This window comes from Dama dama, chromosome 32 (assembly GCF_033118175.1).
Source record: "Dama dama isolate Ldn47 chromosome 32, ASM3311817v1, whole genome shotgun sequence".
Classification (NCBI taxonomy): domain Eukaryota; kingdom Metazoa; phylum Chordata; class Mammalia; order Artiodactyla; family Cervidae; genus Dama; species Dama dama.
The window spans coordinates 45,474,515-45,498,132 of NC_083712.1; the positions used below are offsets into that span (position 1 = coordinate 45,474,515).

Genomic DNA, 23,618 nt, shown 5'->3' on the forward strand with positions numbered 1-23,618 from the left:
ATCTCAGCACTATATATATATATATATATATATATATATATATATATATAACAATAGCCAAGTTATGGAAGCAATCTAAATGTCCACTGGTAGATGAATGGATAAAGAAGATGTGTTACATATTTATAATGTATGATTACTCAGTCATTAAAAAGAATGAAATAATATCATTTGCAGCAACATAGATGGACCTGGAGATGATCATACTAAGTGAAGTAAGTAATCCAGAGAATGACAAATATCATATGATATCATTTATATGTGGAATCTAAAAAAAAATGATACAAATGAACTTATTTACAAAACAGAAATAGACTCACAGGCTTATAGAACAAGCTTATGGTTATGGGGGAAGGGTAGGGGGGCAGGATAGGTTGGGAGGCTGGAACTGACATAGACACATTACGATACATAAATAGATAACCAACAAGGACCTACAGTATAGCACAGGGAACTCTGCTAGGTATTCTGTAATCACCTAAATGGGAAAATAATTTTAAGAAGAATAGATACATATGTATATATAATTGAATCACTTTGCTGTATACACCTGAAACTAACACAATATTGTTAATCAACTATGCTCCAGAGCATATAAATATAAAATAAAAATTTTAAAGTAGCTATCACTACTATTAAGATATAAAAGATGCTACATCAAAATAGTCCCATACTTGTATATTAATTTTTATATAATAAAAAGTCAATATAAACATTATCATGTTTTTCCATGCCAGGGTTGGTTTGCGTTTGGTTTTAGCCTTTCAATATGAATTAGGGTTCTTCAACGCAAGCAATGGAAATTGACTCTGGTTGTCTGAGTCAAAAGATAATTTACTGGAAGGCCATGAAGATGTGACAGAAATTTGGAAGACCAGGACTGCAAAATGGAAAGGAAGCAAGATAGCTTCCAGCAACCAGGATTCCACCTCCCTGTAAGACAATGCAGCTGCCCGCCCCTAGATGGCGCTATGGCCATGGGAATATTGAATCAGTGACGAATTGAATTGAATTATCAATGCCATTATCTTTGTGTCATTCAACAAAGACTCAGAGTCATGAGGAAACATTAGATTGCCCAAGTCTGGGTCACATGCCCACTCTTCACCCTCACCCCAGGTAGAAAGAACAGTGAACCCTTCTGGCTTCCTTCGTGAGAGATAGCCCTCGCCTTCAATAAGATTGCAGTCTGTGGATTCCCACTAGACGAGACTGTTCAGTGCTGCAGCCAAAGAATGAAAAATAACTACGAAGCCAGAAGCACCAGGGCTACTTTGTTGTTGCTGCTGAGTCGCTCAGTCGTGTCCGACTCCTTGCGACCGCACGGACTGCAGCACGCCAGGCTTCCCTGTCTTCACCATCCCCCAGAGCTTGCTCAAACTCATGTCCATTGAGTCAGTGATGCCATCCAACCATCTCATCCTCTGTCGTCCCCTTCTCCTCCTGCCTTCAATCTTTTTCAGCATCAGGGTCTCTTCTAATGAGTCATCTCATCACATCAGGTGGCCAAAGTATTGGAGTTTCAGCTGCAGCATCAGTCCTTCCAATGAATATTCAGGACTGATTTCCTTTAGGATTGACTGGTTTAATCTCCTTGCAGTCCAAGGAACTCTTAGGAATCTTCTCCAACTACTGACTTGGTCTGTTCTATTTGTGTACACCTTTTTTCTCTACTCTGAACAAATTCCAAGGAAAACATGGAGATTCCAAAGGGATTCCAACCGGGTGGCTGTGAACCAGAGTGCCTCGCTCTCTCATCTGCCCTTCATCACTGTCCCATAGTGAGGCCAGAAAATCCACTGGAGGGGATGGGCAGGGGATGGCCAAGAACGTAAACACACAGAGCAGGTAATTTCCCTGGCTTTGTAAGCGGGTATGTCTGTCTTTCTCATTGGATAAATGCTGCCACCAGAGTAACTTATAAAACGTATCCAACTCTGTGACCCTATGGACTGTAGCCCACCAGGCCCCTCTGTCCATGGGATCCTCCAGTCAAAAATATGGGAGTGGGTTAGTGTGCCCTCCTCCAGGAGACCTTCTGGAACTAGGGATCAAACAAGCATCTCTTGTGTCTCCTGCATTGGCAGGTGGATTCTGTACCACTAGCACCACCTGGGAAACCCAACTGATAAAATAGAAACCCTCTTTCCCTACTAAGACTGTCACACAGAATGAAATTCCACCCTCTACCCCAATAGGCATTGCACAACCCTGAAACAGAAGAATGAAACTAAAGAAATGAAACGGGAAATCCACACTTTTAACTTAAGGCAGACTCCTTAACCCTTTTAAGCATTTAAGAAACCTTAGAAGAAGAACTTGTCCAAAGTTGAATCCAGAATGAAATCCGACACCTAGAGTTCATAAGGCACACTGGGTTATTAATGTTGCAAATGCACTTTTTGCGAACCCCCAACAGAGCAAACATAAAAGTGAAAACTTAAAAAACAAAAAGCTTGCTTCTGTTACGGCAGGAGTGGGACCCTGGGGCCCTACTTCCTGGGTTTTCCACTTATCCACGTGCTGGAGAGGAAAAAGTCTACCTAAGGTCCCTGGTTGGGTCTGAAAATTAAATGGACAATGATTAATAGAAGACAAGCATACACATTTATTTAAGTTTTTCTTGACATGGGGCTTCCCTGGTGGCTCAGATGGTAAAGAATCTGCCTGCCTTGCAGGAGACCCAGGTTCTATCCTTGGGTGTGGAAGATCCCCTGGAGGAGGGCATGGCAACCCACTCCAGTATTCTCGCCTGGGGAATTGAGCCTGGCGGGCGACAGTCCAGGGGGTCACAAAGAGTCAGACACGACTAACACTTTCACTTACTTGACACTGGGAACCTTCACAAGGAAATGAGGCCTAAAGAAACGGCTAACCCAGAGTGTCTGTCTGTTATGTTTGACGGCGAGTGGGCTGTCTTGGAGGAATTTGATAGGTTGGGAGTATGAGGAATGCGAGGAAAGCGCACCTGGGCGTGAACCTGAGCAAACCCTGGAGACAGGCGGGACGGGGAGGCCGGCCTCGCTGCGCCCACGGGGTCACGCGCAGTCGGACGCGATGCGGCGACTGAAGAACATGAGGAAAGTGCAGTGAACCAGTGGCGCTTCCCGAGGCCTGTTTGGTGGCTTCTTCTCAGCCTCCTTTGTCTTCAGAGAAGAGGACGCTCCTTCCCTCCAGGTATAGGGAGGGCCCTTCGCACAGGAGGCCTTTATGACCTGTTTCAAAGTCACAGAAAAGATAAGTGGGAGGGAGAAGGGCAGCGTGGCCTTTCTCCTTCTGCCCTTGTCTCAGACGTCTATAGCTTAAAACAGTCAATATGTCAAGGTGTCGTATTCTCGGGGAGCATTTCCTGAACCTTATCACAAATTTAGTGGCCACTGAGGACGTCTATTTAAGGGCCCACCATTTGAAAATAAGGTCAAGTTCAGTCTTCATTTTGAATAATAACCGGCCTGATCCAAGTCCAGTTTACGGCACAACTAAGGCCAAAACTCGTAGCTCAGTCGGTAAAGAGTCTGCCTATAATGTTTGATTCCTGGGCTGGGAAGATCTCCTGGAGAAGGAAATAGCAACCCACTCCAGTATTCTTGCCTGGAAAATGCCATGGACAGAGGAGCCTGGTGGGCTAGTTTGTGGGGTTGCAAGAGTAGGGCATGACTAAAGTGACTAACACACACACACAAGACCTAAATTAAAATGGCTTTTAAAAACACCTATGTATTTTATGTAGGTATCTATTATAATAAATATTCATTTATTTGCTTATTTTTGTTTTAATGGTGTATTTAAGAGACCAGGAAATGTAGAAAAGATAGAATGGTGCAAATCCTCACTGTTCCTGACCTGTTCTTTGTAGCTGTCCTCCTTGTAGAAATCTGCAGAAACCTCAGAAAAGCAGAAGGTATTTTCAAAGAAATGCAAACTGTAATTGTTGGAGATTAGTTCTGAAGAAAGTTTAGGAGCAATTAAAAAAAAAAAAAAGAAAGTTTAGGAGCAATTAAAAGAGATTAGTAAAACCACACAACCATCTTTCTGAAAATTATTCTATCCCTCACATCTTTTTCACGTGATTGTATCCTCTGTTAGAGGTAACCTAGTTCACTGGTCTAAGTTTAACCACTGAAGAAAAGGCCTCAGGACAGTAAGCAGTAGAGAGTCTTCAACTTTAGAATCCAAGAGAATGACGGTGAAATGCAGATTTCTCGGTCATGCCTCCCTGAGAGCCCCAGCATCTGCATTCTTCATAAGCAGCTTTGATAAACAAGACAGTTACGCGCATTCTTTGAGTGTCCTAAATCATGAATATTATGAGAAACCAGATCTTCTCTAGAGGTAGCTCTAGAGATGGTAATAAATGATCTTTTTTTTGTCTAGGCAGCCACCTCTATATTATTAATATATAAACAGAAACAGAGGGAGCTATCTTATTAGATGTATTTAATTTTTTTTAACTAACAGCATTGAACATTCCCCAATATGCCAGGCACATTGTTAGAGAGTTTCACACTTATGGTCGCATGAAAGTCCATGTCAATGAGTCTAACTCATTAAGACCTTGGTAGGGTCAAGAGCATTTTTACTGGTTTGAAGCATGATGCCATCATAAAATGTAACATGTCAGCTTTCTAACAATACATGCAAAACTCTGAATAATTGCCATCTTGGAAATACAGAATGAAACAAGGGATAGAAGTGCTTTATTATAAAAATAACAGGAGCATGGCACTATGAAGAAAACCCAGGGAAATAATGAACGGAAGCTGCAAACAAACTTGGCCGACTGTACAGAGTCTGAAGTCTCGGTCAGGCTTGACTGACTGGCTTGCTCACTGATACGCTAACAGAGTCCCCAGTTTGACCTAACTCCTTACAACCCATGGTCTCTCTCTCCCGACACACTCAGGGCTCTCCATTTTGGTATACAGGATTTCTGTTTACTTCAGGTCAGAGAAGAAAAAAAATTGGATGTATTTTTAATGCTGTCCTCTTAATCATACGAATACATGATCTTAGCCAAAAGGCCAAGAAGTGATTACCCATTCCAGGGCATGTATTCAGACAACACTCTAATCCAAAAAGATACATGCACTCTTATGTTCGTAGCAGCTCTATTTACAGTAGCCAAGACATGGAAAAAACCTACATGTCCATCGGGTGAACAAATGGATAAAGATGTGATGCGTATATACAATAGAATACCACTCAGCCATAAAAAAGAATGAAATAATGCCATTTGCAGCTACACGGACGGACCTAGAGATGATCATACTAAGTGAAGTAAGTCAGACAGAGAAAGACAGAGACCCCGGGATATCACTTATATGTGGAACCTATGACATGAATGGACCTGTCTAAGAAACAGGAACAGACTCACAGACTCCCAGACATAGAGAAGAGCTTGGTGGTTGCCAGCGGGGGAGGACTGGAGTGGGAGGTTGAAATTAGCAGGTGCAAGCTTTTACATATACAATGGATAAGCAACAAGGTCCTACTGTATAGCACTGGGAACCATATTTAGTGTGCTATGATAAACCATGTGGAAAACTAAAGGTATAATATATGAAACTAAACATATAATATATAAAGAAATCACCTTACTGGAGAGCAGAAATTAGCACAACATTGTAAATCAACCATACTCCAGTTAAAAAATAATTATATAAAAAATAAATAAAAAATAAGCATTCAAAAAATCTTAATAAAGACAGTAAGTGTATATATACTTTGCTGGTATGGTCACAAAGTTGCTCCTTTCATTTGTGAAAATATAGCAGAAAATATTTCCATTGTATCAGCCGTATTTTGGATGGCAACTCAATTTTTCAACAGGCAAATTTATGCTTTTGAGATTCTAGAAGAAAATTTTAATGGATTGTTGTTAACATATATATGATAGAAATTATATCATTTCCATTTCTCAAGCATCTTTCTTTTAAAATCCAAACCAAGGTATACAATAGGTCTCAGGTCCTCTTTGCCAATAGATTGCTATAATTCCACAAGACCTTATACTCAGCCATGATACAGGTAAGGCCAGCTGTTTTGAAATCTGAGTATGATTATTTTACATTCAGAAAACTCAATATGGAATTGAAACACTTCTGAGAAAAGCTCTACCTAGGTGTGTTATAGTTTAACTTCATCATTTTAACCAGTTGGTTTAGCTAGCAAAACGTAAGATGGTTTACCTAGGTTACAGATTAGCTAGATTATTGAGTAACTTGAAGTTTAAAAGAATCTTATGCCTATTAAATTATGGAGGGAGTTGGGCAGAGTGTGATAATTGCTAAGTAACAATTCTATTTCCTCTATCACTTAACTGGTTATAGGAAAAACACTATAATTGCTTTTTGTGTATTGTGTTGCCAAAAAAAGTTTCATTCCCAAATCATATGCTTAGCTCTAGGCTAGAGTTTAATTGGCACCAAACGCAGCAAACAATAGTCTGCTGGAAATTAACTCTCCTTTAGATGTTTCTCTGAATACTCCATGACTTTGGGGACCAAAGGGAGGAGCTTCAAAACAGACCTTCAGAATCATTAAGAGTCAAGGGGATCATTTCAAAGATGCCACCTGCTTGTGTAGCTGAGACAAGAATTTTACTGTCTTTGGTGCTACGGAGTCCCATAGAAGAGTCACTAAGATGTTGAAATATTTATGAAGTGTAAACAGTATGAGAGAAAGAAAGAAATGAGAGAGAGGGAGGGAAGGAAGGAGGGAGGGAGGGAGGAAAATAGAAAAAGAAAATCTAGCATATTCTGAGGAATCTTCTAGATTGTGTTCCACTACCCCATCATCTCAGACAAGCATTTAAGCCACAGAAGATGTGAGAGGCAATATCCTAATATGTGTCCCTCTCTCTCACTCGGCAGTCAAGAATTCTCTTGTTCCACTTGATTCAAACTGTCCTAAGCCAATTTTCTCTTCAACAACTGTTCAGCACTTTGTTGGTGAACACCAGTAGCTTCCACTTATTAAAGAGAGGTGAGGACTTTGCTTTGTCTCCCCCAGGCTCTTTGCCAGGTGATAAGTTACAAGGAAAGTTAAGTCTTGGGCTAAATTCTGCCACTCACACAGACATTTATTAACAAGGAGCGACAACAGGACTTCCCTGGTGGCACAGAGGGCAAAGCATCCGTCTGCAGTGCTGGAGACTTGGGTTCGATCCCTGGGTCGGGAAGATCCTCTGGAGAAGAGAATGGCAACCCACTTCAGTATTCTTGCCTGCAGAATTCCATGGACAGAGGAGCCTGGCAGGCTACAGTCCATGGGGTCACAAACAGTCAGACACGACTGAGTGGCTAACACACAACAACAAACCAAGTCATCAACCTGTGGTCCTCATGTGCTCTTGCCCGGATGTTCCCAGCCATCTGCCCTCTGAACACAGAGGAGGGTGTACTTGCCAATACAAGGCCTTCCAGAGGGAGCTCCTCTTTTCTTTCCCCTAAGATGGCCAGCAAGTTTCCAGCTGGTGGCTGCTCTGCCGGTCAGGGGCTGAGTGAAGACAGTGTGGAACAGCCCCTGAACATATAGTATGAGTAAGAAATAAACCTTTGTTTTTTCAAGCCACTGAGATTCCAGCTGTTGATCTGGCAGAGCCTACCTATCCTGATCAATACACGGTGATCATTATAAGCTCAGTGAAATTCCCTCTTTCTTGGTCCTTTTTTCATTCCAATAAGTATTCTGAATGAACGTTTCACTCTGAAGTAAATGCAATCATATTTACAGTAGAATCAACTGATCTAAAATTACAGGAGACTGAATTCTCCATATTTGATGTGAGGGAAGGTAGAAAGTGGGGCATAGCTAAATGTTTTATCTCGGAAACTATTCTGAAGTTAAGTGCTGAGACTCACTGGATTTTCTCTCATTCATACATGACAAGGTACCTATACAACCATTCTTGCCAACCTCATAGTTTAAAAAACCCTTATTTTATTAATTAAAAAGTATTTCTAACATCCATTAACAGGGCTAAATAATGAGCCCGATGGTGCAGACTCAAATAGCTATTGCTTATTCTGAAGTTTGGATTTCGAAATATTCAAATACTAATGACTCCCATTGGGCTTCCCAGGTGGCGCTAGTGGTAAACAACTCATCTGCCCACACAGAAGATGTAAGAGATGCAGGTTCAATCCCTGGGTCTGGAAGATCTCCTGGAGGAGGGCATAGCAACCCACTCCAGTACTCTTGCCTGGAGAATCCCATGGACAGAGGAGTCTGGCGGGCTACATTCCATGGGATCACAAAGAGCTGGACATGACTGAAGTGATGGAATATGCATGCAGATCAAAAGTACAATGAGGTATCACCTCACACCAGTCAGAATGGCCATCATCAAAAAAATCTACAAACAATAAATGCTGGAGAAGATGTGGAGAAAAGGGAACCCTCCTGCACTGTTGGTGGGAATGCAAATTGGTACAGCCGCTGTGGAGAACAGTATGGAGGATCCTTAAGAAACTAAAAATAAAAAAAGAAAAAGAAACTAAAAATAGGGTTACCATATGATATAGCAATCCCACTCCTGGGCATGCATCCAGAGAAAAATATGGCTTGAAAGAATATGTGCACCTCAATGTTCATTACAATATGTTTACAAATAGTCAGGACATGGGAACAACCTAAATTTCCATTGATGGATGAATGAATAAAGAAGATGTGGTACATACATACAATGGAATATTACTCAGCCATTAAAAAGAATGAAATAATGCCATTGGCAGCAACACAGTTGGACCTGGAGATGATCATACTAAGTGAAATAAATCAGACTGAAAAAGACAAGTATATGATATTATTTGTATGCAGAATCTTTTAAAAAAATGATACAAATGAACTTATTTACAAAAAAGAAACAGGCTCACAGACTTAGAGGCTGCAACTGGGGTTGTAATGTATGGTTACAGCTGGGAAAGAATGGGGAGGGGAGGAATAGATTGGGAGATTGGGATTGACAGATACACATTACTGTATATAAAATAGATCATCAACAAGGTCCTACTGGGTAACACAGGGAACTCTACTCAATACTCCATAGTAACCTAAATAGGAAAAGTATCTGAGAAAGCATCCATGTATATGTATAACTGAATCACTCTGCTATACACCTAAAACTAATACAACATTGTTAATCAAATATGCTCCAGTATAAAATAAAAATTAAAACAAGTATCAATTAGCCTCAAATATTCATTTAACCTTTGTTGTTGTTGCTCAGTTGCTAATCATGTCTGACTGTTTGCAACCCCATAAACCAGCACACCAGGCTTCCCTGTCCTTCACTATCTCCTAGAGCTTGCTCAAACTCATGTCCATTGAGTCAGTGATGCCATCCAACCATCTCATCCTCTGCCACCTACCTCTCCTCTTGCCCTCCACCTTTCCCAGAATCAGGGTCTTTTCCAACTAGTTGGTCTTCACATAGGGTGGCCAGAGAATTGGAACTTCAACTTCAGCATCAAACCTCAGGGTATAAGTTAATCTTCACATACACATATTACAACCTATAGAAGTGTTGTGGTTAATTGCAGATAATATAACATCATCAAAATAGCTCAAGTCCTCACTCATCTCATCTATTAAACCAAAAAAAAAAAAAGTGTCTCTCTTCCAGGGATGTATTTCCCATCAAGACCCCTCTGGAGAATGTTCCAAGAACTCTGGAGAATGCTTACTCACAACTGAAGGGCTAATCCAGGTGTCCCACCACCTTGGGGAGGTGCTGGGACTCTAGATGCGCCCTCTTGATACTGGGTGAATGCGCCTTAGGAAGCAAGCTGCTTTAGAAAGAGCTCAGAATCTGTCACATCAGGTTTCCAGTGTGACCTTTCGTCTACTCAGCCTATTTTCCAAGGTCCCCACAAATATATTAAAACAAACAGCTATGTTTAAAAGAGACTACTTTGAAAGTATGGTCATGAAGCAGGGACATTCTAAGGAGATGCCCGATACTCCAGAGCTAGCAGCAGGGGGGTACCCACCCTCGGTCTGCAGGGCGGAGGCGGGGAGAGGACCTGGGCACCGGAGGAGGGGTCTGGGGGAAGAGCTTGGCAACAGACCCCACCCACAGGGAGGGAGCTGGGGCGGGGCGTTCCAGATTCACCCTTCAGCATCCTGCTGGGGGGCCCATCGGAAACCAGAGGGTAAGGGACCGTGATGTGACCCCAGAGGAGAGAAGGGTACCCAGCGCCTCTGGAGACAAGCGGAGAATCCCCAGCGCTCCTGGGGCTCCTTCACGAGCCCACCCAGGAGGCCCGCCCAGGACCAAGCACTTCACCATCCAGAACCACCTTTCCCACTGGCCCTATATATCTACCTCCATAATTAATTTATTTTAGGGACCTCCCCGACTTTCTCTATGTCAGGCACTCAGTTGGGGACTCCCTCCTTCTCCACAAAAGTTTCCAAAATTCTGATTCTGAAGAAGGAATCAGGACTAAAGAATAAAATGTGCGTTTCAATGGAAAACTGTACGTGGTTACATAGAGCACACCCTTTTGGGTCTTCTGATGCTAACTTGTCCTTGCTTTGTCCATTTTGTAGCTCTTGGCACCTTAGTAGTCACTCCATGAAAATCTGTATCTCCAAGTAGATTGGATTCCCAAGTAGATACAGATTCCCTCCCTCTTGTAGAAAAACAGATTTATGTTCCTTGACTCCGCATCAATTTGTGCTTTTAACTTTTTCTTTGGATTTGAATATAAGATATTCCTGATTCTATTATATATGCATAAAATAAAATCTTTAACATGAGTTCATTTTTATATCTGTAGAAGAGTCAGAATTTTACCTTTCTCTGAAAATTATCTTTTAACACGAGTCTCATCCTTTTGTATCAGGAAGTACTTGGGATCCTTAAGCAAACTGACCCCAGCAAATTGTAACTTAGCATATCAATGATTTAACACGAAAGAGACTTTAAAAATGAATACCTTGTTATACAAGGTTTGTAGAAAATAAGCAAGTTGGTGGGATGCTAAGGAAATGAAGACTCTGCCTAGCTTGTGAAATGCTGAAATGTTTAATCCCCTAATAGGATTTTATTATCCTATCCTTTTGATTCATTTTCTTGGTGTGACCATGACTCAGAACTGCAATGAGTGGCCAAATCTGATAGTATCAGTGTTTGTTTTCACAGTGTGATGAATGTTTTATTTTCACCTCTTCTCGAGCCTCTGTTGGAGATGACAGGAAGTCGGCTTGACTGGGTGTGAAAGCCACTGGATGGACATTAGACAAAAAGTGCTTCTGAAAGAATTATAAATCCACTGGTGGGGGCAGGGGTGGGGGAGTGCACAAGTGCCTAACTAGTGAGCGACCAGAGAAAACAAACAAGGCCGAGATCTCAGAAATAACTGCTTTTAAATTGTTTCCTAGTTACAGATTTCAAGACGTACTTTCAACTGCATTAGTCAGTCCGTTGCCCTCTCAAAATTGTCTTTCATTATTAAAGTGCCAGCACCTGCTAGATGGAACTCCCACCCACTTTTCCTGCCCTAACTTTCACTGCCTCCCAACAAAAACTTTCCAGTGTCGGAGTTGAATGCTCCTTGGGGCTGAAAATTCCTGAGCTTCTCCAGAGACTTCCCATTGCTCCCATCAGGCCCCTCTCGAACAGCCAGTTCACTCACTTCTGAATCCTCTTTACACTTCTCCTCCAGTGTAAGTGAATTGTTCCTCCAAGATTAACTCAAATACTACCTCTTCCATGAAGTTTTCCCAATAGTTCCAGCTGGAAGTGACTTAACATCTGTACCTCTTTGGACATGTATCATTTGTCCTGGTCATCTGTTTGGTGGTGCAAGATGGGCTAACTCCATGGGAATAAATATTACAGGCAGCTGGAACTGCTATGGGAATAGATAAAAGCACCAATCACCTCTCTTCCCTCTGAAAATGCTAAAACAATTAAGAAATAGATACAGGAGTTGGTTAGACATCAAAGTGTCAGCTTTACGCTGGCAAAGTAGAATCAGAAGGCATGGTTGGAACCTGAGGATGAAACCAGCTTTCCTATTACCTACTTGAGTTGGATCAGTTTGGCCAGAAGCCCCACCAGGGGGGATGTAAGCTACCTTGGGGTGTAACGACCTTGGAGAACACTATGGAAGCTCCTTAGAAAATGAAAAAGAGAATGGCCATAAGATCCAGCAATCCCACCCCTGGACATATATCTGGGGGTGAAAAAAACATAATTCAAAAAAACACATGTACTCCAATGTTCATTGCAGCACTGTTTACAATTGCCAAGCATGGAAGCAACTCAAGTGTCCATCACCAGAGGAATGGATAAAGAAGGTTGGTAGATAGACGTAAAGAACAGGCTTTTGGACTCAGCGGGAGGAGGAGAGGGTGGGATGATTTGAGAGACTAGCACGGACACCTACACATTACCATAAGGAAAACAGACAAACAGCGGGAGTTTGGTGTATGACAGGGGCACCCAGCGCCGGGGCTCTGTGAGAACCCGGGGGGATGGGGTGGGGAGGGAGCTGGGAGGGGGTTCAGGATGGAGCAGGGGGCACACATGTGTACCTGTGGCCGATTCTTGTCGATGTGTGGCAACACCATCATAATATTGCAAAGCAGTTATCCTCCAATTAAAATAAACAACTTTTTCAAAAAGAAGCTGTGGCACATATATACAATGGAATATACTCAGCCATTAAAGAGAAGAAATTTTTCCATTTGCAACAACCTGAATAGAACTGGAAGGTATTATACTTAGTGAAATAAGTCACATACAGAAAGACAAAGACTGTATGTTATCACTTACATGTGGAATCTAAAAACTAAAACAAATCAATGAAAATAACAAAACAGAAGCAGACTCTCAGATGAAGAGAACGAACTAGTGTTATCAGTGGGGTGGGAAAAAGGGAAAAATAGGTTATAGGATTAAGTATGAACTAGTATGTGGCTATAAAATAATTAGCCACAGGGGTATATTATACAGCACAGGAAATATAGCCATTATTGTATAATAACTTTAAATATAGTATAATCTATAAAAACATTAAACCACTATGTTGTACATACACCTGAAACTAACACAATATTGTAAATCAGTTATACTTTAATAAAACTAATTAAATAAATATAAATGTAAAATATCCATACCTGGTTAGGGCTCACCCTACTAGCAACACAGATCCAAAGAGTGCAGAAATAAAAGTATGCCCTGATCTGACTTTTCAAGAGGAATCCCAAAACATGCACGTCTCTCTGTGAAATACCTTGGCTTTTGCCTTTTGGATCAAATCTTCTTTTTTTAAACAACCTTACTGAGGTATAATTGATACAAAAACTGCATATATAGTGTTATTTGGTCACTGAGTGGTGTCCGACTCTTTGCCACCCCATGGACTGCAGCATGCCAGGCTTCCCTGTCCCTCTGAATCTACAGTGGTTTGCTCAAACTTATGTCCATTGAATTAGTAATGCTATCCAACCGTCTCATCCTCTGTCACCCCTGTCTCCTCCTGCCCTCAATCTTTCCCAGCATCATATATATGTTATACAATTTGAGTTTGGACATAATGCCCACACCTGTGAAACCATCAGCATAATCAACAGAATAGATTCATCACCTCCAAATATTTTCTTGTGTCCCTTTTTTTGACTTTTGTGGTGATAACACTTAACAGGAGATCTACCCTCTTAACAAATTTTTAAATGCACGGTACAGTATTGTTGTCTAGAAGTGGCTCATATTATCTTTTAAAGCTGCATATAGGTCAAAGATATCGACAGGCTATATTCTACCAACAAACCAAACAGTGCTGTCTCCTTTAGATTTAAGCAATCTTTCTTAGTCTCAGATCGCACTCTATATTCACCAACTGTCTCTATGAGTCACATCTCCTAGACACCAAAGAGACCCCAGGGGGCCAGATGTCCTGCAGGCTCAAGACACAGGCTTCTGATCTCCTTGTCACTATTATCTCCTGAAGTTGTTTCAGTCTCTGATCATAGGATGTGAAGCCAAATCCAGCCTCTGTACCCTGACACCGAATTAAATCTCAGAGACAGAGTTTTGGGTGAAGTAGAAAAGAACAGCTTCATTGCTTTGACAGCCACAGGGACCACTGCAGCCTCGCTGTTGTTGTTGTTGTTGAGTCACTCTGTCATATCCTACTCTCTGCGACCCCATGGACTGCAGCACACCAGGCTTCCCTGTCCTTCACTGTTCCCCAGAGTTTGCTCAAACTCATGTCCATTGCGTTGGTGATGCCACCCAACCATCTCATCATCTGTCATCCCCTTCTCCTCCCGCCTTCAATCTTTCCCAACATCAGAGTCTTTTCCAAGGAGTCAGTTCTTCACATCAGGTGGCCAAAGTATTGGAGTTTCAGCTTCAGCATCAGTCCTTCCAATGAATATTCAGGGTTGATTTCCTTTAGGATGGACTGGTTGGGTCTTCTTGCAGTCCAAGGCTCTGTCAAGAGTCTTCTCTGGCACAATTCGAAAGCTTAAATTCTTTGGCATTCAGCCTTCTTTATGGTCCAACTCTCACAGTCGTACATGATTACTGGAAAAGCCATAGCTTTGACTACATGGATCTTTGTCGACAAAATGGTATCTCTGCTTTTTAATACACTGCCTAGGTTTGTCATAGCTTCCCTTCCAAGGAGCAAGCATCTTTCAATTTCATAGCTGCAGTCACCATCTGCAGTGATTTTGGAGCCCAAGAAAATAAAATCTGTGCTGTTTCCACCTTTTCCCCTTCTATTTGCCATGAAGTGATGGAACTGGATGCCATGATCTTAGTTTTTTGAATGTTGAGTTTTAAGCCAGCTTTTTCACTCTCCTTTTTTTCCCTAATCAAGAGGTTCTTTAGTTCCTCTTAGCTTTCTACTATTAAAGTGGTATCATCTGTATATCTGAAGTTGCTGATAATTCTCCCAGCAATCTTGATTCCAGTTTGTGATTCATTCAGCTTGGCATTTTGTATGATGTACTCTGTATATAAGTCAAATAAGCAAGGCCCTCAAAACTGTGTGTCCCATCCCAACCCAGAGGGAGTTGTGAGGAGTTTTATAGTCAAGGGTGGGGTTGCTGACAAGGATCAGGGTGTGTGCAGGGCGCTCACTCCTTCAATCCAGAGATTCCCTGGAGTCAGGTGATGATGGGAAACTGTGACCTCCTCTGAAATGAAGAGTGTTTCATCAAGTAGTTAACATCTTCCATTTTGTGGGGGCTTAGTTCTGCAGAAGACCTCAAAGATATTGCTCTGTGTATCCCTTGAGAGAGAACCAGGACCCTGCCCCAAGGCTGCACTATTGTTTCTTGCCTCTGCATCCCTCCCCTTCCTTAATTACAGCTGTTTAAATCTGCCCCTTGGATCTCAAGGAAGTTCATGGAGGCTGAATGTAGCCTGTTTCCTGTAATCAAGAAGCAGAGGATCCTGAAACATTTTTGTGCCCAGGAGCCCCATAGAGTCCTGCTCCAATTCAGGACTATATCAAGATTTTAAACTCCATGAGTTACAGACCAAACCTTACAGTTTTCTGAAGTTCTCACTAGTGCCTGCAAGAGCGATCCCATTTTCAAAGATTCTTGATATTTGTTGTTGTTATTTTATCAGAGAAAGCAATCTGGTTTTATCAGAGGCATATTCCATTTAGAGAAAAATTAACATGTAAAACTGCACATTTATAACAGATAAATTAGTAGGTGATTTTATGTCTACCTAGAGAAATATTTAAATGGCAACTTTCTCTATCATGTTAAAGATACAGTGACAGAAACAAAAAGTAATATTGTATGCTATTATTTGGGGATATATCAGTTGCACCAAGAAGTAATGCTAAGGTGATATTCTCAAAACAATTATCAAGAAGACAGAAACAGGACAATCTGACAATCAGGACTTCTTTCAGAACCAAAAAATAAATAACTACTATTTCTCCAAAGAAGATATACCATGTGCCAAAAAGCACATGAAAATGTGCTCAACATCGCTAGTCATCAGGGAAATAAAGTCACAATGATATATCACTTCACATCCACTAGGAAAGTAACAAATATTAGCAAGGATGTGGGGAAATAGGATTCCCCACATTGCTGGTGGGGATGTAAAACAGCACAGCCATTATGGAAGACAGGCAATTTCTCAAAAAGTTAAACATGGAATTACCATATAATCCACCAATGCCACTTCTAGTTTTATCCTCAAAAGAATTAAAAGCAGAAATTCAGATATGTACAACAATGTTCAGCATGTTCATAAAAGCCAAATTGTGGGAACAATTCAAGCATCTGCCAACAGGTGAATGAATAAAGAAAATGTGCCATAGACACACAATAGAATGTCATTAATCCTTGAAAATGAATGAGTGAAATTCTTACACAGGTGACAAATAGATGAACTTTGGAAACATTATGCTAAGTGAAAAAAACCAGATATGAAAGAATGAATATTGTGTAATTCTAGTTATATGTGTGTCTTAGTCAGTTTGGGCTGCTTTAACAAAATGCCATAGACTACATGATTTGAACAACAGAAATGTATATATCATGGTTTTGGAGGTTGAGAAGACCAAGATGAGGGTGCCTTGGTGGTCAGGTTCTGATGAGAACACGCTTCCTGGTTTGCAGACTGCTGTGTGTTCACATGGTGGAAAGAGACCATCTCTCACTTCTCTTCTAATAAGGGCACTAATTCCTCTGTTGAAGCCTCCACACTTATGAAAATCACCTCCCAAAGGCTCCCCTCCAGGTGGCATCACATTGGGGTTTAGGGCTTTGACATATGGGAAGCCAGGGGTTGGGAGAGAGGGGAATGGGAGTCACTTTTTAATGGATACAGAGTTCTACTGGGGACATTAAAAAACTTCTAGAAATGGATAGTGCTATTGGTTGTACATCATTGTAAGTATATTTAATGCCTCTGAATTGAACAAGTGTAAGGGGGCCACCTGATGCGAAGATCTGACTCATTGGAAAAGACCCTGACGCTGGGAAAGATTGAAGGCAGGAGGAGAAGTGGACGACAGAGGATAAGTTGGTTGGATGGCATCACTGACTCAATGGACGTGAGTTTGAGTAAGTTCCGGGAGTTGGTGACAGACAGGGAGGCCTGATGTGCTGCAGTCCATGGGGTCATAGAGTCAGACACAACTGAGCAACTGAATTGACTGAACTGAAATGGTTAAAATGGTAAATTTTGTGTTACGTATATTTTACCATAATTTTAAAAAAACTAACTGCTCTTTGAATTCTCTAGACTACTGCTTCCCATCCACTCCCAATTTATGCTAATAACTAAGTAGTATTGTACACATATAATTTAACAGAACTTGAGTTCTGAACTAGCCTTCAAATTTGCCAACTTGTCACAGACATTAGAGTGTATAAGAATGTAAGATTTAAGTAACAAGGCAAGTCATTGAAAACTGTATTATTCCTTTCATTGGTAAAAGACATCCAAAATGTCATAAGCCTAAGGACTAGAAAAGAGCATTATTAAAATGTTTAAAGAAAGTCTACAAATTTGGTCCCAGGATAACACATAGAAATTTGAAGGTTATGTTAAAACTTAGCACAAAGCTCTAAAATGTGACTGAGATCATGCAACAATTCAAAAATAGAAGAGTATCTTAGAGAAACTGTGTCCATCTTGAAGTCCAACAGAAAAAACGGTAAATCTTAATCAGGCCTCACAATTTTGCTGCGATGAGAGCAGATTACCTCGGTCTATGAGAGATCCCTTCCAAAAGCTTTTAGCTGAAGAAGTGAGACTTGTGCCCACCCTGCTCCAGGCTCTGTTTTCATTTTCTTGTTTGCGGAGGTCCCCTGAGTTCCAAAGGGCAGATTTGAGCAGTTATCAATTAGGACGGGGAAGTGATGAAACACACATGTGATGACACAGAAACATAGGAACGACAGTCAAGAAACAATAGTGCAGCCATGGAGCAGGGTCCCGGCTCCTCTTCAAGGAATATGCATATTAATATCTGTGAGTTCTTTTGCAGGAACTTCCACCCAGGTGAAAGACGGCAACTTCAGGCTGAGCATGAGATCCCTGTTTCCTCCCCACTAACCAATCAGAAGAGAGTCACACACCCTGTAACCCTCACTCCAACTTTTGCCTTTAAAAATACTTGCCCCTAAAGCATCAAGGAGTTTGGGCCTTTGGAGCATGAACCGCCCATTCTTCTTGCTTGGTCCCGCCATAAACCTTTCTCTGCTCCAGACTCTGACGTTTCCGTTTGTCCGGCCTCACTGTGCATCAGGCATGTTGAACTCCAGCTGGACGGCAGTGCCAGAGCAGTTCATTATATGACAGGTTCAACAGTCAAGGTGGTGCCCCTCTATCGACTCCAAGAGCAACAGTGTTCAGCAAGGTTCTACAAAGCCTTACCCGAGTCATGCTTAGTCTGAAGACCCATAGCACTAAGATCAAGGTCACAGTTTCTTTGGGTTAAATTCAGCATCTTCACTTACGATGAGAATGACCACTGTTGGGTTGCCCTGTTCAAAGTAAAAGTAATTCTAGCTGATTGATGCTCACCCTCCACGCTCCCTCATAGTTCCACCATATTTTGATTCTATTATGATTGTTGAATACACGTTCCTGTGACCCACACACAGTGAGGCTAAATAAACCAGACGGTCAGAGTTTGGAGCAGAGAAAAGTTTACTGCAAGGGCTGAGGAAGGAGTACAAGCAGGTGGCTCGCGTTCAAAAGACCCAAACTCCCCGAGGGGGTTCAGGAACAGGTTTTTAAAAGGTCAGGGGAGGGAGGGGAGTCACAGTGTATGTGACCAGCTTGTGCCCAGTTCTCTGATTGGTTGATGATAAGGTAACAGGGCGGTGTCACAGGGGTCTCCATCATGAACCTCAGGCTCGGGAGGCCTGGGGGCTATGTCATGATAAAGTGGGGGTTTAGTGTCTGCAACACAACTCAGGAACGTGCATCAGTCACTGCAATCCATGTCCTTCAGGGAGGAAGTAACGATTCTGCTGACTGCTGTAAGGCTGATCTATAGTTTAAATTGCCATCAGTTCCCCTGGCCCAAGTGCTATTTTTTTGTTACTACATGTTCACATCCTTTCAATTATGAGTTCTAGAGCTGTGTTTCTGGTGACTCAGGGGAGGCCTGAGAGACAAGCAGCTTTTCTACAAACAAGAGGCAGGCAGAGAATATGGGGTGGGGGCTGGGGGGAGGCTCTGTCCCCAAAAGGCCTCATAGGGTCCTGCTAGGTTACATTATTGCAAAAGTTGCTGAAATTTCCAGCTCTTCCCATCTAAAGACTATTAATTTGGGGACGACGTGTACCCACAGTCTTGAGCTTATGATGACTACTTAACTCAATGCTTAATAAGATATTAGCAACTGTCAATTAAGCTTTAATGATAGTATTAAAATGCAAGCTAGAATAATTCATATACTTTTCTGTGACTTGGAAACAGAACTTTTGTTCCACAGAGCAAAATCTATTGAAACAGCTTTTATGCATAAATCCAAACAGAATAATTTGCATGAAACTGATAATAATTAACTCACATTTGCATAGGGCTTTAAGATTTACAAAGTGTTTTAACATTCATTTCCTCATTTAATCCTCATTACTATGTTGTTTTGTGGGCTATAAACTGAATATTTAAATTTCCTGTTACACAATCTGAAACAGAAACAACGCAAATAGTAGTGGCTTGAAGAGTGAGCTGAGGACTAACTTAAATTTACAGAAGAAACCTCACAGTTTTTTTTCTTGATAAAACCAGCAACAATTTCCTTGAAACTAGAATTACAATGTTTAATGATTCTCAAGCTTAAATTACAGGTTCAAACTGTTCAACAACATTACATTATGTAGGCGAGTGAGGTTCAAACGCAAAGATAAAAATGAATAAGTAGCTATAAGACTAGTCAAGCCCTTCATCACCACAAAAAGACAAACAAGAAAGTTTGAAGATCCACTGCTCAAAATAAGTGTGAAATAACCCTAAACTATTTTAGAAGGATTTTAGCTTCTAAAATTAGTTTGCTCTCATTATGTTTTGAGGACTTTTTGGTTCCAAACATATGACAACAATGAATAAAATATTTTAAAAGAGAATTTAAAATTATGACATTTGAGACTGAGATAACCAACTCCAAGAAGCAAATGGAAATATTCAATACTGCACAGCACATCTGAGGGCCTATGGTTCTCTGCGTACATGAGTAGGCGGAGAACTGGGGGAACCTGGCCCCCGAGGAAGAACAGGTTGGCATGGGGTCATGCACTCTTGAGAGCAGTAGGAAAAGATGCTGCCAACTGTTGCCTGTGGCTGCTACTTATATGAGCCTCATGCCTAGAGAAGCAGGTGAACACTCACGTCACCTGGCAACAAGATGCTGAGCTGAGCCACCCCCATCATCAGTGAGGGACAAGAGCCAAGAACCACCAGAAAGAAACATGATCCTGGAGCAGAGCCCCAGGGTGGTCAGGTGGGAGGCAGGTGGATGGAACTTCAAAATGACTAAGCAGGGAGAAATAAGAACAGAGAGAGAGATAACAACCTTCAACACATGATGAGCCTGCAAAATAAAAAAATAAACAAATCAAACTATAGCTAAGAGAGACCATCCATAAATCAGAATATAAATTAATGCCAATCAAATTGCTTGGTATGCTCAAAGGGATAAGTAAACAATGGTACCCATAAAAACAAACCAGAAATCCAAAGCAGTTAACCATAAAATAAGAACAGATGATGGTAAATAAAAACTAGTAAAATTAAATCTATGAGTGTTGAAACTAAAGCACAATAAATAGACAAGATAAAGCCCTGGTTGGAACTAAAAAGAAAAAGGAATTAGTAACTGGCAAGAAAGCAGTCTAAAGAATGCACTCAGAATGCAGCACTGACAGATAAAGAGATTCTGCAGATATCTACACCTGTGTATGGGCACACAGAGAGAAACGTACGCTCAGTGGCATCACTGACTCGATGGACGTGAGTTTGAGCAAGCTCAGGGAGTTGGTGATGGACAGGGAAGCCTGGCATGCTGCAGTCCATGGGGTGGCAAAGAGTCGGACACGACTGAGTGCCCGCACTGGAATGAACAGAGAGAGGCTCAAGAAACACCTCAGAGTAGTACCATACGGATAGAATGAAGGCGATGGATGGTGGAGAAGAAAGCTTTTCAAAGGTAATTGCTCAGATTTTCCAGAACTGACAAGAACATGCCAATGAATTTTAAAGTTAGATAAAATGAACGTTTTACTAGAGCAGCATAAAGACATTGAATTTGACGCAAGAAAAAAGGTAATTCCTGAACAAACAGCCATTAAAGAAAGTGAATTAGGGAATTCCCTGGTGGTCCAGTGGCTAAGACTCTGCGCTCCTGATACAGGGGGGCTGGGTTCGATCCCTGGTCAGGGAACTAGATCCCACATGCCACAACTAAGACTCTATGCAGCCAAATGAATAAAAATAAATGTTAAAAAAAAAAAAAAGAAAGAAAGTGAATTAATCTTTCAAAATCTTTACAAAAAGAGGACCCCAATTCCCCACAATATACAAGTACATTTAGCCCATCTTCAAGGAATAATTTCTGTTACATAAAATGATAAGTTAATGCAAAGACTGTTATTAAGCTCTAGCACTTAAAATGGTGTGGGGCTTATGCAGGAATGGAAAAATATATGAAACAGTCACATCAATATATTAATATTGAAACAGAGATGCCCCTATAAATCAATAGAGAAAGGGCAGGCTAACTAATAAACATCCTGGGACAATAACCATGGAAACACATAGTTAAACATACAGGAAAAAATGAGACCCCCTACTTTATGTCATACACAAAATACATTTCAGATACATTAAACATCAAAAAGGGGAAATTATTTTAACATTAAAACTTTCAGAAGTAAAAGCAGGATATTTTTATAATGTTTATGGATAGAGTACAAACCCCTGAGGATAAAATTATTTTAAAAATTTCAAGTTAAACCTTAAAGTGTTTATGTCTCAAAGAGCATCCTTTTAAAAAAGTTAAAGTTTGAGTCATAAACTGGGAGAAGATAGCATGGAACCACTAAAAGATGAATATCCAGAATATCAGAGGAAGTCCTCCAATTCAAAAAGAGACAAACCACCCAGCAGCAAAGAATACAAACAGACAATTTACAAAGAACCACATATTTGAAAAGATGCTTCAGTTCAGTTCAGTCGCTCAGTCATGTCCAAATCTTTGTGACCCCAAGGACTGCAGCACGCCAGGCTTCCCTGTCCATCACCAACTCCCAGCTTACTCAAACTCATGTCTATCGAATGGGTGATGCCATCCAACCATCTCATCCTCTGTCATCCCCTTCTCCTCCCACCTTCAATCTTCCCCGGCATCAGGGTCTTTTCAAATGAGTCAGTTCTTTGCATCAGGTGGCCAAAGTATTGGAGTTTCAGCTTCAACATCAGTCCTTCCAATGAATATTCAGGACTGATCTCCTTTAGGATGGACTGGCTGGATCTCCTTGCAGTCCAAGGGACTCTAAAGAGTCTTCTCCAACACCACAGTTCAAAAGCATCAATTCTTCGGCGCTCAGCTTTCTTTATAGTCCAACTCTCACATCCATACAGGACTACTGGAAAAACCATAGCTTCGACTAGACAGACCTTTGTTGGCAAAGTAATGTCTCTGCTTTTTAACACACTGTCTAGGTTGATATCTTTATCAGGCATCCCTAGATATAGGCATTGAAAATCATACATATACATGAGAACAGATAGAAAGATTGAGGTTTGTGTGTGTGTGTGTGCATACACACATGTGTACATGTACCCAGTTCATATCTGGTCCCTGAAGTTCGTCTGCTCCATGCCTACCTACCTACTTGCCTGCCTACATATATACATAGCCTTTCATCGCATTATGACTTGTAATAGAAAAAAAAAAAAAGTTTAAGACAGAAACCATCTAAGTATCCACAATTGAAAAACAGACAAAGCACTGTTTAATAATAATACAGAGTACTATAGAACAGTCTAAAAAAAAAAGAAAAAGAACAGTCTAAATGGGTAAATAAGAACTAAGAGCATCGTAATATATAAATCTGGACAATAAAGTTGAGAGAGAGAAGCCTAGTTGCCAAATCACATATACAGTTCAATTTCATATATTTAAAAACAGACAAAACGGGGACTTCCCTGGTGGTCTAGTGGCTAAGACGCTGCACTCCCAACACAGGGGGCCTGAGTGTGACCCCTGGTCAGGGAACTAGATCTCCCGTATGGCAGCTCGGAGTTCACGAGCCTCAACTAAAGAGCCCATGTGCCGTAAATAAAACTTGGCGAAGCCATTAAATAAATAGATTATTTTTAATGAAAAAAAGATTAAAAAAAAAACAGACAAAATGGTAGTATTTGTGAGGAGACTTGTATTTGTTTTGGAGTTGTTGCTTGCTGGTTTGTGTTTGGCCACACCCCGAGGCTGGCAGGATCTTAGTTCCCTGACCAACGTCCAAACCTATGCCCCCTGCAGGGGAAGCCCAGAGTTCTAACCACTAGACAACCAGGGAATTCCCAGGACACATGTACTTGTCGTGAGAGTTGCACAAAAGCTCATGATGAACACAAGTGCAGACTGTATCTCTGGGGAGGAAGAGAG

The 23,618-nt window shown here is 41.2% G+C and overlaps 1 long non-coding RNA gene across 1 annotated transcript in view; it reads right to left on the minus strand.

Annotated features, from left to right (window-relative positions):
• Nucleotides 1-3,172: 3,172 nt before the first annotated feature.
• Nucleotides 3,173-23,618, minus strand: part of LOC133050559 (uncharacterized) — an 88,260-nt gene continuing 67,814 nt past the window's right edge. The window contains exon 3 of the long non-coding RNA XR_009691640.1: nt 3,173-3,215. This is a non-coding gene — a long non-coding RNA (uncharacterized LOC133050559). The remainder of the gene's footprint in view (nt 3,216-23,618) is intronic.